Genomic DNA, 14,117 nt, shown 5'->3' with positions numbered 1-14,117 from the left:
GAGAGTCCGGGGAGCTTCCTCTCAGCGGTGCTGTGGAGAGAAAATGGCGCTGGTGAGTGCTGAGGGAGAAGCCCCGCCCCCTCGGCGGAGGGCTTCTGTCCCGCTCAAACTTATTAAAATATGGCGGGGGCTCTTTTATATACATGTACAGTGCCCACCTGTACATGTACATTGTCTTTTGCCATCTTAGAGGTGTTATATTGCTGCTCAGGGCGCCCCCCCTGCGCCCTGCACCCTTACAGTGACCGGAGTATGTGAGGTGTATGGGAGCAATGACGCACAGCTGCGGTGCTGTGCATTACCTCAGTGAAGCTGGAGGCTTCTGCCGCCTGACGTCTTCTGACTTCGTTCTTCTAGCTCTGTGAGGAGAACGGCGGCGCGGCTCCGGGGGTGGACGCCCAGTAAGAACCTGCGTTCACCCCCTCTGGAGCTAATGGTGTCCAGTAGCCGAGGAAGCAGAGCCTATCTTAGACAAGAAGGTCTGCCCCTCTCTCCTCAGTCCCTCGATGCAGGGAGCCTGTTGCCAGCAGTGCTCCCTGTAAAAAAGTAGAAAAAAATCCAAACAAAAATGCTTCTAGGCAGAGAACTCAGGAGAGCTCTCTGCAGTGCACCCATCCTGCTCTGGGCACAGTGTAAAACTGAGGTCTGGAGGAGGGGCATAGAGGGAGGAGCCAGTGCACACCCAGAATCCAAAGCTTTCTTAAAGTGCCCTATCTCCTGCGGAGCCCGTCTATCCCCATGGTCCTTACGGAGTCCCAGCATCCTCAAGGACGTTAGAGAAATTTTATTTTCAGGTAGTACTGGTTGGCAACCAGGCTACCTGCTTTGTGGGACTTAGAGGGGGGACCGTACAAACCTCCTGAGGGTTAATGGTTCGTAATCCCAGCTGACAGGACACTGAGCTGCTGAAATACTGATCACACATCGTTAGTATTCTAATTGCCCCGGATTGGCCTCGACGGGTGTACTACTCGGACCTCCTACCCATGGCTCTGGAGGATCCCTGGCCTCTACCGCTCCAAGAAGATCTTCTTCAACAAGGTCTGTTGGTCTATCCAGACTTACAGCGGCTATATTTGACGGTTTGGAAATTGAGAGGGAAATTCTAGCTATAAAAGGTCTTCCCTCCCGGGTCATTTCCACCATGGTCCAGGCCAGGAAGATCGTTACGTCAAAGCATTATCATCGTATCTGGAAAAAGTATGTTTCTCTAACGTCCTAAGTGGATGCTGGGGACTCCGTAAGGACCATGGGGGGGAATAGCGGCTCCGCAGGAGACTGGGCACATCTAAAGAAAGCTTTAGGACTATCTGGTGTGCACTGGCTCCTCCCCCTATGACCCTCCTCCAAGCCTCAGTTAGATCTTTGTGCCCGAACGAGAAGGGTGCACACTAGGGGCTCTCCTGAGCTTCTTAGTGAAAGTTTTAGTTTAGGTTTTTTATTTTCAGTGAGACCTGCTGGCAACAGGCTCACTGCATCGAGGGACTAAGGGGAGAGAAGCGAACTCACCTGCGTGCAGAGTGGATTGGGCTTCTTAGGCTACTGGACATTAGCTCCAGAGGGACGATCACAGGCCCAGCCTGGATGGGTCCCAGAGCCGCGCCGCCGGCCCCCTTACAGAGCCAGAAGGCAGAAGAGGTCCGGAAAATCGGCGGCAGAAGACGTCCTGTCTTCAACAAGGTAGCGCACAGCACTGCAGCTGTGCGCCATTGCTCTCAGCACACTTCACACTCCGGTCACTGAGGGTGCAGGGCGCTGGGGGGGGCGCCCTGAGACGCAATAAAAAACACCTTGGATGGCAAAAAATGCATCACATATAGCTCCTGGGCTATATGGATGCATTTAACCCCTGCCAGAATACATAGAAAAACGGGAGATAGGCTCCGCCCCCTTATCGGCGGCCTTATCTCCTCAGCACACTGGCGCCATTTTCCCTCACAGCTCCGTTGGAGGGAAGCTCCCTGTCTCTCCCCTGCAGTCACTACACTACAGAAAGGGTTAAAAAAGAGAGGGGGGCACTAATTAGGCGCAGTATTAAAGATACAGCAGCTATAAGGGGAAAAACACTTATATAAGGTTATCCCTGTGTGTATGTATATATATATATATATATATATATATATATATATATATATATATATATATATATATATATATATATATATATATATATATATATATATATATATATAGCGCTCTGGTGTGTGCTGGCAAACTCTCCCTCTGTCTCCCCAAAGGGCTAGTGGGGTCCTGTCCTCTATCAGAGCATTCCCTGTGTATGTGCTGTATGTCGGTACGTTTGTGTCGACATGTATGAGGAGAAAAATGATGTGGAGACGGAGCAGATTGCCTGTAATAGTGATGTCACCCCCTAGGAGGTCGACACCTGAGTGGATGAACTGTTGGAAGGAATACGTGACAGTGTCAGCTATGTATAAAAGACAGTGGTTGACATGAGACAGCCGGCTACTCAGCTTGTGCCTGTCCAGACGTCTCATAGGCCGTCAGGGGCTCTAAAGCGCCCGTTACCTCAGATGGCAGATATAGACGCCGACACGGATACTGACTCCAGTGTCGACGGTGAAGAGACGAATGTGACTTCCAGTAGGGCCACACGTTACATGATTGAGGCAATGAAAAATGTTTTACACATTTCTGATAATACGAGTACCACCAAAAAAAAGGGGTATTATGTTCGGTGAGGAAAAACTACCTGTAGTTTTCCTGAATCTGAGAAATTAAATGAGGTGTGTGATGATGCGTGGGTTTCCCCCGATAACAACTGATAATTTCTAAAATGTTATTGGCATTATATCCTTTCCCGCCAGAGGTTAGGGTGCGTTGGGAAACACCCCCTAGGGTGGATAAAGCGCTCACACGCTTTTAAGAACAAGGGCTCTACCCTCTCCTGAGATGGCCGCCCTTAAGGATCCTGCTGATAGAAAGCAGGAGGGTATCCTAAAATGTATTTACACACATACTGGTGTTATACTGCGACCAGAAATCGCCTCAGCCTGGAGGTGCAGTGCTGGGTTGGCGTGGTCGGATTCCCTGACTGAAAATATTGATACCCTAGATAGGGACAGTATATTTTTGCCTATAGAGCATTTGAAAGATGCATTTCTATATATGCGTGATGCACAGCGGAATATTTGCCGACTGGCATAAAGTCTAAGTGCGTTGCCCATTTCTACCAGTAGAGGGTTATGGACACGTCAGTGGTCAGGTGATGCGTATTCCAAACGGCATTTGGAAGTATTGCCTTATTAAGGGGAGGAGTTATTTGGGGTCGGTCTTTCAGACCTGGTGGCCACGGCAACAGCTGGGAAATCCTCGTTTGTACCCCAGGTCGCCTCTCAACATGAGAAGACGCTGTATTATCAGGCGCAGTCTTTTCGTGGACAAGCGGGCAAAAGGTTCCTCATTTCTGCCCCGTGACAGAGGGAGAGGAAAAAGGCTGCAGAAATCAGCCAGTTCCCAGGAACAGAAACCCTCTCCCGCCTCTGCCAAGCCCTCAGTATGACGCTAGGGCTTTACAAGCAGAATCAGGCACGGTGGGGGGCCCGTCTCAATGAATTTCAGCGCGCAGTGGGCTCACTCGCAAGTAGACCCCTGGATCCTTCAGGTGATATCTCAGGGGTACAAATTAGAATTCGAGACGTCTCCCCCTCGCCGTTTCCTAAAGTCGGCTTTACCGATGTCTCCTTCTGACAGGGAGACAGTTTTGGAAGCCATTCACAAGCTGTATTCCCAGCAGGTGATAATCAAGGTACCCCTCCTGCAACAGGGAACGGGGTATTATTCCACACTGTTGTGGTACCGAAGCCGGACGGCTCGGTGAGACCGATTCTAAATCTAAAATCTTTGAACACTTACATACAGAGGTTCAAATTCAAGATTGAGTCACTCAGAGCAGTGATTGCGAACCTGGAAGAAGGGGACTACATGATGTCTCGGGACATCAAGGATGCTTACCTTCATGTCAAAATTTACCCTTCTCACCAAGGGTACCTCAGGTTTATGGTACAGAACTGTCACTATCAGTTCAGACGCTGCCGTATGGATGGTCCACGGCACCCCGGGTCTTTACCAAGGTAATGGCCGAAATGATGATATTCCTTCGAAGTAAGGGAATTTTAGTTATCCCTTACTTGGACGATTCCCTGATAAGGGTAAGATCCAGGGAACAGTTGGAGGTCGGTGTAGCACTATCTCAGGTAGTGTTGCGGCAGCACGATTGGATTCTCAATATTCCAAAATCGCAGCTGGTTCCGACGACGTGTCTTCTGTTCCTAGGGATGATCCTGGACACAGTCCAGAAAAAGGTGTTTCTCCCGGAGGAGAAAGCCAGGGAGTAATCCGAGCTAGTCAGGAACCTCCTAAAACCGAGCCAAGTCTCAGTGCATCAATGCACAAGGGTTCTGGGTAAAATGGTGGCTTCCTACGAAGCAATCCCATTCGGCAGATTCCACGCAAGAACTTTCCAGTGGGACCTGCTGGACAAATGGTCCGGGTCGCATCTTCAGATGCATCAGCGGATAACCCTGTCACCAAGGACAAGGGTGTCCCTCCTGTGGTGGTTGCAGAGTGCTCATCTTCTAGAGGGCCGCAGATTCGGCATTCAGGACTGGGTCCTGGTGACCACGGAGGCCAGCCTGCGAGGCTGGGGAGCAGTCACACAGGGAAGGAATATCCAGGGCTCAGGGTCAAGCCTGGAGACATCACTTCACATAAATATCCTGAAGCTAAGGTCCATTTACAATGCTCTAAGCTTAGCAAGACCTCTGCTTCAAGGTCAGCCGGGGTTGATCCAGTCGGACAACATCACGTCAGTCACCCACGTAAACAGACAGGGTGGCACAAGAAGCAGGAGGGCTATGGCAGAAGCTGCAAGGATTCTTCGCTGGGCGGAAAATCATGTGATAGCACTGTCAGCAGTATTCATCCGGGAGTGGACAACTGGGGAGCAGACTTCCTCAGCACGACCTCCACCCGGGAGAGTGGGGACTTCACCCAGAAGTCTTCCACATGTTTATAAAACGACAAGTATTGCGCCAGGTCAAGGGACCCTCGGGTAATAGCTGTAGACGCTCTGGTAACACCGTGGGTGTACCAGTCAGTGTATGTGTTCCCTCCTCTGCCTCTCATACCCAAGGTACTGAGATTGATAAGATGGAGAGGAGTAAGCACTATATTCGTGGCTCCGGATTGGCTAAGAAGGACTTGGTAACCGGAACTTCAAGAGATGCTCACGGAGGATCCGTGGCCTCTACCTCTAAGAAGGGACCTGCTCCAGCAAGGACCCTGTCTGTTCCAAGACTTACCGCGGCTGCGTTTGACAGTATGGCGGTTGAACGCCGGATCCTGAAGGAAAAAAAAAAAAAAGGCATTCCGGATGATGTCATCCCTATCTTGATCAAAGCCAGGAAGGATGTAACCGCAAAACATTATCACCGCATTTGGCGAAAATATGTTGCGTGGTGCGAGGCCAGTAAGGCCCGACGGAGGAAATTCAACTAGGTCGATTCCTACATTTCCTGCAAATAGGAGTGTCTATGGGCCTGAAATTGGGGCCCATTAAGGTTCAAATTTCGGCCCTGTCAGTTTTCTTCCAAAAAAGAACTAGCTTCAGTCCCTGAAGTTCAGACGTTTGTAAAAGGGGTACTGCATATACAGCCTCCTTTTGTGCCTCCAGTGGCACTTGGGATCTCAATGTAGTTTTTGGGTTCCAAAAGTCACATTGGTTTGAACCACTTGAATCTGTAGAGTTAAAATATCTCACATGGAAAGTGGTCATGCTGTTGGCCCTTGCCTGGGCCAGGCGCGTGTCAGAATTGGGGGCTTTATCCTGTAAAAGCCCTTATCTGATTTTCCATTCGGACAGGGCGGAATTGAGGACTCGTCCTCAGTTTCTCCCTAAGGTGGTTTCAGCGTTTCACCTGAACCAACCTATTGTGGGGCCTGCGGCTACTAGGGACTTGGAGGACTCCAAGTTGCTAGACGTTGTCAGGGCCCTGAAAATATATGTTCCAGGACGGCTGGAGTCAGGAAATCTGACTCGCTGTTATCCTGTATGCACCCAACAAGCTGGGTGCTCCTGCTTCTAAGCAGACTATTGCTCGTTGGATTTGTAGTACAATTCAGCTTGCACATTCTGTGGCAGGCCTGCCACAGCCAAAAATCTGTAAATGCCCACTTCACAAGGAAGGTGGGCTCATCTTGGGCGGCTGCCCGAGGGGTCTCGGCTTTACAACTTGGCCGAGCAGCTACTTGGTCAGGAGCAAATACGTTTGTAAAATTCTACAAAATTGATACCCTGGCTGAGGAGGACCGGGAGTTCTCTCATTTGGTGCTGCAGAGTCATCCGCACTCTCCCGCCCGTTTGGGAGCTTTGGTATAATCCCCATGGTCCTTACGGAGTCCCCAGCATCCACTTAGGACGTTAGAGAAAATAAGAATTTACTTACCGATAATTCTATTTCTCGTAGTCCGTAGTGGATGCTGGGCGCCCATCCCAAGTGCGGATTGTCTGCAATACTGGTACATAGTTATTGTTACCAAAAAAATCGGGTTATTGCTGTAGTGAGCCATCTTTTCTAGAGGCTCCTCTGTTATCATGCTGTTAACTGGGTTTAGATCACAAGTTGTACAGTGTGATTGGTGTGGCTGGTATGAGTCTTACCCGGGATTCAAAATCCTTCCTTATTGTGTACGCTCGTCCGGGCACAGTATCCTAACTGAGGCTTGGAGGAGGGTCATAGGGGGAGGAGCCAGTGCACACCAGATAGTCCTAAAGCTTTCTTTAGATGTGCCCAGTCTCCTGCGGAGCCGCTATTCCCCCCCCATGGTCCTTACGGAGTCCCCAGCATCCACTACGGACTACGAGAAATAGAATTATCGGTAAGTAAATTCTTATTTTCCTGGTGTGAGGGTAGAAAGGTTTCTCCCATGGAATTTAGAATTGGTCGTTTTCGACTTTTCCTGCAAGCGGGAGTAGATATGGGCCTACGGTTAGGCTCCATCAAAGTTCAGATTTCTGCACTCTATTTTCTTCCAGAAACAACTTGCCGTGTTGCATGAAGTACAAACTTTCCTGAAAGGAGTTCTTCATTTGCAACCGCCCTTTGTACCTCCCACGGCTTCGTGGGACCTCCAATGTGGTTCTGTCCTTTCTCCAATCGGACTGGTTTGAACCCTTACATATGGTGGAGTAAAGATTTCTCACCTGGAAGAAGATGATGTTGTTAGACACGTCTGGCAGACGCCAATGCTATCAGTTGGGGGCCTTATCCTGTATTTGATATTTCATGAAGACAGAGCGGATCTTAGGACCCGTCCTCAGTTTTTACCTGAAGTGGTGTCAGCCTTTCATGTGGATCAACCTATTGTGTTATCTGATGCTTCCGTTGGTCCTGAGTCCTTGGATGTTGTCAGGGCCTTGCAGATTTATGTCATAAGGGCGGCCCGTTATCGGAAATCTGTCTCGATGTTTGTCCTTTATGATGCCACCAAGATTGGTCGGCCGGGTTTTAAGCAATCTATTGCTCGCTGGCTCAGGTTGACCATTCAACAGGCATATACTTCGGCGACTCTGCACTTTCCGACGTCTATTCAGGCCCAATCAACAAGGTTGGTGGGATCTTCCTGGGTGGCTGCCCGGGGTGTATCGGCCCTACGATTGTGCCGAGCTGCCACTTGGTCTGGTTCGAACACATTTGTCAAATTCTATAGGTTCGATACCTTGGCCAAGGATGACCTGCAGTTTGGTCAGGCAGTTTTGCAGGGGTCTCGGCACCCTCCCACCCGTTTGGGAGCTTTGGGACTACCCAATGGTACTAAAGTACAAGACCCCAGTATCCACTAGGACGTAGGAGAAAATAGGAATTTAATATCTACCGGTAATTCCTTTTCTCTGACGTCCTAGTGGATGCTGGGAACTCCGTAAGGACCATGGGGGATAGTGGCTCCGCAGGAGTCTGGGCACATCTAAAGAAAGCTTTAGGATCACCTGGTGTGCACTGGCTCCTCCCCCTATGACCCTCCTCCAAGCCTCAGTTAGATTTCTGTGCCCGACGAGAAGGGTGCACACTAGGGGCTCTCCTGAGCTCTTTGTGAAAGTTTTAGTTTAGGTTTATTATTTTCAGTGAGACCTGCTGGCAACAGGCTCACTGCATCGAGGGACTAAGGGGAGAAGAAGTGAACTCACCTGCGTGCAGAGTGGATTGGGCTTCTTGGCTACTGGACATTAGCTCCAGAGGGACGATCACAGGTTCAGCCTGGATGGGTACCGGAGCCACGCCGCCGGCCCCCTTACAGAGCCAGAAGAGCGAAGAGGTCCGGAAAATCGGCGGCAGAAGACGATCCTGTCTTCAGATAAGGTAGCGCACAGCACCGCAGCTGTGCGCCATTGCTCTCAGCACACTTCACACTCCGGTCACTGAGGGTGCAGGGCGCTGGGGGGGCAGCGCCCTGAGACGCAATAAATCGATAAAAACCTTATATGGCTAAAATAAATGCATCACATATAACTCCTGGGCTATATGGATGCATTTAACCCCTGCCAAAACATACAGAAAAACGGATGATAAGGACGCCGAGAAAGGGGCGGAGCCTATCTCCTCAGCACACTGGCGCCATTTTCCCTCACAGCTCAGTTGGAGGGAAGCTCCCTGGCTCTCCCCTGCAGTCACTACACTACAGAAAGGGGTTAAAAAAGAGAGGGGGGCACAAATTAGGCGCAGTATAAACAATACAGCAGCTATAAAGGGAAAAACACTTATATAAGGTTATCCCTGTATATATATAGCGCTCTGGTGTGTGCTGGCAAACTCTCCCTCTGTCTCCCCAAAGGGCTAGTTGGTCCTGTCCTCTATCAGAGCATTCCCTGTGTTTGTGCTGTGTGTCGGTACGTTTGTGTCGACATGTATAAGGAGAAAAATGATGTGGAGACGGAGTAGAGTGTCTGTAATAGTGTCACCCCCTAGGGGGTCGACACCTGAGTGGATGTACTGTTGAAATTGCGTGACAGTGTCAGCTTTGTATAAAAGACAGTGGTTGACATGAGACAGCCGGCTACCCAGCTTGTGCATGTCCAGACGTCTCATACAGAGGCTCTAAAGCGCCCGTTACCTCAGATACAGACGCCGACACGGATACTGACTCCTGTGTCGACGGTGAAGAGACAGCCGTGATTTCCAATAGGGCCACACATTGCATGATTGAGGCAATGGAAAATGTTTACACTTTTCTGATAATATGAATACCACCAAAAAAGGGGTATTATGTTTGGTGAGGAAAAACTTCCTGTAGTTTTCCTGAATCTGAAAAATAAAATGAGGTGTGTGATGATGCGTGGGTTTCCCCCCGATAACAATTGATCATTTCTAAAAAGTTATTGGCAGTATACCTTTTCCCGCCAGAGGTTAGGGTGCGTTGGGAAACACCCCCTACGGGGGATAAGGCGCTCACACGCTTGTAAGAACAAGGGCTCTACCCTCTCTTGAGATGGCCGCCTAAGGATCCTGCTAATAAAAAGCAGGAGGGTATCCTAAAATGTATTTACACACATACTGGTGTTATACTGCGACCAGCAATCGCCTCAGCCTGGATGTGCAGTGCTGGGTTGGCGTGGTCGGATTCCCTGACTGGAAATATTGATATCCTAGATAAGGACAGTATATTATTGCCTATAGAGCAATTAAAAGATGCATTTCTATATATGCATGATGCACAGCGGAATATTTGCCGACTGGCATCAAGTATAAGTGCGTTGTATTCTACCAGTAAAGTGGTCAGGGATTCCAAACGGCATTTGGAAGTATTGCCTTAAAAAAGGGGATGTACCCTAGGTCGCCTCTCAAAATAAGACGCCGTATTATCAGGCGCAGTCCTGGTTGGCAAGCGGACAAAAGGGTTCCTCTTTTCTGCTCGTGACTGAGGGAGAGGAAAATGGCTGCAGAGATCAGCCAGTTCCCAGGAACAGAAACCCTTTTCCGCCTCTGCCAAGCCCTCAGTATGACGCTAGGGCTTTACAAGTTCAGGCACGGTGGGGGCCCGTTCTCAATGAATTTCAGTGCGCAGTGGGCTCACTCGCAAGTAGACCCCTGGATCCTTCAGGTAATATTTCAGGGGTACAAATTGGAATTCGAGACGTATTCCCCTCGCCGTTTCCAAAAGTCTGTTTTACCGACGTCTCCCGCTGACAGGGAGGCAGTTTTGGAAGCCAGTCACAAGCTGTATTCCCAGCAGGTGATAATTAAGGTACCCCTCCTGCAACAGGGAACGGGGTATTATTCCACACTATTGTGGTACCGAAGCCAGACTGCTCGGTGAGACCGATTTTAAAATCTAAAATCTTTGAACACTTACATACAGAGGTTCAAATTCAAAATTGAGTCACTCAGAGCAGTGATTGCAAACCTGGAAGAAGGGGACTACATGATGTCTCGGGACATCAAGGATGCTTACCTTCATGTCAAAATTTACCCTTCTCACCAAGGGTATCTCAGGTTATAGTACAGAACTGTCACTATCAGTTCAGACGCTGCCGTAGGGATGGTCCACGGCACCCCGGGTCTTTACTGAGGTAATGACCGAAATGATGATATTCCTTCGAAGGAAGGGAATTTTAGTTATCCTTTACTTGTACGATTCCCTGATAAGGGTAAGATCCAGGGAACAGTTGGAGATCGGTGTAGCACTATCTCAGGTAGTGTTGAGGCAGCACGATTGGATTCTCAATATTCCAAAATCGCAGCTGGTTCCGACGACTTGTCTTCTGTTCCTAGGGATGATCCTGGACACAGTCCAGAAAGAAGGTGTTTCTCCCGGAGGAGAAAGCCAGGGAGTAATCCGAGCTAGTCAGGAACCTCCTAAAACCGAACCAAGTCTCAGTGCATCAATGCACAAGGGTTCTGGGTAAAAATGGTGGCTTCCTACGAAGCAATCCCATTCGGCAGATTCCACGCAAGACTTTCCAGTGGAACCTACTGGACAAATGGTCCGGGTCGCATCTTCAGATGCATCAGCGGATAACCCTGTCACCAGGGACAAGGGTATCCCTCCTGTGGTGGTTGCAGAGTGCTCATCTTCTAGAGGGCCGCAGATTCGGCATTCGGGACTGGGTCCTGGTGACCACGGATGCCAGCCTGCGAGGCTGGGGAGCAGTCACACAGGGAAGGAATATCCAGGGCTTATGGTCAAGCCTGGAGACATCACTTCACATAAATATCCTGAAGCTAAGGGCCATTTACAATGCTCTAAGCTTAGCAAGACCTCTGCTTCAAGGTCAGCCGGTGTTGATCCAGTCGGACAACGTTACGGCAGTCACCCACGTAAACAGACAGGGTGCCACAAGAAGCAGGAGGGCAATGGCAGAAGCTGCAAGGATTCTTCGCTGGGCGAAAAACCATGTGATAGCACTGTCAGCATTTTTCATTCCGGGAGTGGACAACTGGGAAGCAGATTTCCTCAGCACGACCTCCACCCGGGAGAGTAGGGACTTCACCCAGAAGTCTTCCACATGATTATAAACCGTTGGGAAAAACTCGACGGGTATTGCGCCAGGTCAAGGGACCCTCAGGCAATAGCTGTAGATGCTCTGGTAACACCGTGCGTGTACCAATCAGTGTATGGGTTCCCTCCTCTGCCTCTCATACCCAAGGTACTGAGATTGATAAGATGGAGAGGAGTAAGCACTATATTAGTGGCTCCGGATTGGCCAAGAAGGACTTGGTTACCGGAACTTCAAGAGATGCTCACGGAGGATCCGTGGCCTCTACCTCTAAGAAGGGACCTGCTCCAGCAAGGACCTTGTCTGTTCCAAGACTTACCGCGGCTGCGTTGACGGCATGGCGGTTGAACGCCGGATCCTGAAGGAAAAAGGCATTCCGGATGAAGTCATCCCTATCCTGATAAAAGCCAGGAAGGATGTAACCGCAAAACATTATCACCGCATTTGGCGAAAATATGTTGCGTGGTGCGAGGCCAGTAAGGCTCGACGGAGGAAATTCAACTGGGTCGATTCCTACATTTCCTGCAAACAGGAGTATCTATGGGCCTGAAATTGGGGTCCATTAAGGTTCAAATTTCGGCTCTGTCAATTTTCTTCCAAAAAAGAACTAGCTTCAGTCCCTGAAGTTCAGACATTTGTTAAAGGGGTACTGCATATACAGCCTCCTTTTGTGCCTTCAGTGGCACTTTGGGATCTCCAGGTGGTTTTTGGGTTCCAAAAGTCACATTGGTTTGACCCACTTAAATCTGTGGAGTTAAAATATCTCACAGAAAAAGTGGTCATGCTGTTGGCTCTGGCCTGGGCCAGGCGCGTGTCAGAATTGGTGGCTTTATCCTGTAAAAGCCCTTATCTGATTTTCCATTCGGACAGGGCGGAATTGAGGACTCGTCCTCAGTTTCTCCCTAAGGTGGTTTCAGCGTTCACCTGAACCAAACCTATTGTGGTGCCTGCGGCTACTAGGGACTTGGAGGACTCCAAGTTGCTAGACGTTGTCAGGACCCGGAAAATATATGTTTCCAGGACGGCTGGAGTCAGGAAATCTGACTCGCTGTTTATCCTGTATGCACCTAACTAGCTGGGTGCTCCTGCTTCTAAGCAGACGATTGCTCGTTGGATTTGTAGTACAATTCAGCTTGCACATTCTGTGGCAGGCCTGCCACAGCCAAAAATCTGTAAATGCCCACTCCACAAGGAAGGTGGGCTCATCTTGGGCAGCTGCCCGAGGGGTCTCGGCTTAACAACTTTGCCGAGCAATTACTTGGTCAGGAGCAAATACGTTTGTAAAATTCTACAAATTTGATACCCTGGCTGAGGAGGACCGGGAGTTCTCTCATTGGGTGCTGCAGAGTCATCCGCACTCTCCCGCCCGTTTGGGAGCTTTGGTATAATCCCCATGGTCCTTACGGAGTTCCCAGCATCCACTAGGACGTCAGAGAAAATAAGAATTTACTTACCGATAATTCTATTTCTCGTAGTCCGTAGTGGATGCTGGGCGCCCATCCCAAGTGCGGATTGTCTGCAATACTGGTACATAATTATTGTTACCAAAAAAATTCGGGTTATTGCTGTAGTGAGCCATCTTTTCTAGAGGCTCCTCTATTATCATGCTGTTAACTGGGTTCAGATCACAAGTTGTACAGTGTGATTGGTGTGGCTGGTATGAGTCTTACCCGGGATTCAAAATCCTTCCTTATTGTGTACGCTCGTCCGGGCACAGTATCCTAACTGAGGCTTGGAGGAGGGTCATAGGGGGAGGAGCCAGTGCACACCAGGTGATCCTAAAGCTTTCTTTAGATGTGCCCAGACTCCTGCGGAGCCGCTATCCCCCATGGTCCTTACGGAGTTCCCAGCATCCACTACGGACTACGAGAAATAGAATTATCGGTAAGTAAATTCTTATTTTCTCCTAGTCCGTAGTGGATACAGGCCGCCCGCCTCATTGCTTCGTTCCTGCTTACCTGTGTAAGTGTTTGGTTGCACCGGCGTTGCGGTCCCGTTATGTTGTTGGGATAGCTGTGCTATCCTGGTTAGGTTGGTGTTGCTATCCTCTGTTCTGGTTAGCGCCCTCCTTTCATTTATGGTTGTGTGTTGGCTTGTTGCCTCACCGGTGTTATATTCTCTCTTCTCTCATAATTATGTCTGTGTCCTCGGGCACAGTTTTTCTAGGCTGAGTCTGGTAGGAGGGGCATAGGGGGGAGGAGCCAACACACACACTCTCTCTCTCTCTCTCTCTCTCTCTCTCTCTCTCTCTCTCTCTCTCTCTCTCTCTCTCTCTCTCTCTCTCTCTCTCTCTCTCTCTCTCTCTCTCTCTCTCTCTCTCTCTCTCTCGGTTTTAAAGTGCCAGGCTCCAGTGGACCCGATCTAGACCCCTATGGTACTAAAGTACAAGACCCCAGTATCCACTACGGACTAGGACACAGGTTCTCAAACTCGGTCCTCAGGACCCCACACAGTGCATGTTTTGCACAAGTGAAATGATTAGCTCCATCTGTGGACCTTTTAAAATGTGCCTGTGAGTAATTAATACACCTGTGCACCTGCTGGGTTACCTGCAAAACATGCACTGTGTGGGGTCCTGAGGACCGAGTTTGAGAACCCCTGGACT

The 14,117-nt window shown here is 49.6% G+C and overlaps 1 protein-coding gene across 3 annotated transcripts in view; it reads left to right on the top strand.

The window, feature by feature from the left end:
• The window catches only part of NSMCE2 (NSE2 (MMS21) homolog, SMC5-SMC6 complex SUMO ligase), a 461,402-nt gene that overhangs the window by 14,114 nt on the left and 433,171 nt on the right, over positions 1 to 14,117 (top strand). The window lies entirely within an intron of this gene.

Source organism: Pseudophryne corroboree, chromosome 5 (genome assembly GCF_028390025.1).
Source record: "Pseudophryne corroboree isolate aPseCor3 chromosome 5, aPseCor3.hap2, whole genome shotgun sequence".
NCBI classification, from domain to species: domain Eukaryota; kingdom Metazoa; phylum Chordata; class Amphibia; order Anura; family Myobatrachidae; genus Pseudophryne; species Pseudophryne corroboree.
The sequence above is the reverse complement of the archived record's forward strand: the minus strand, read 5'-3'. Positions and strand labels throughout refer to the sequence as shown.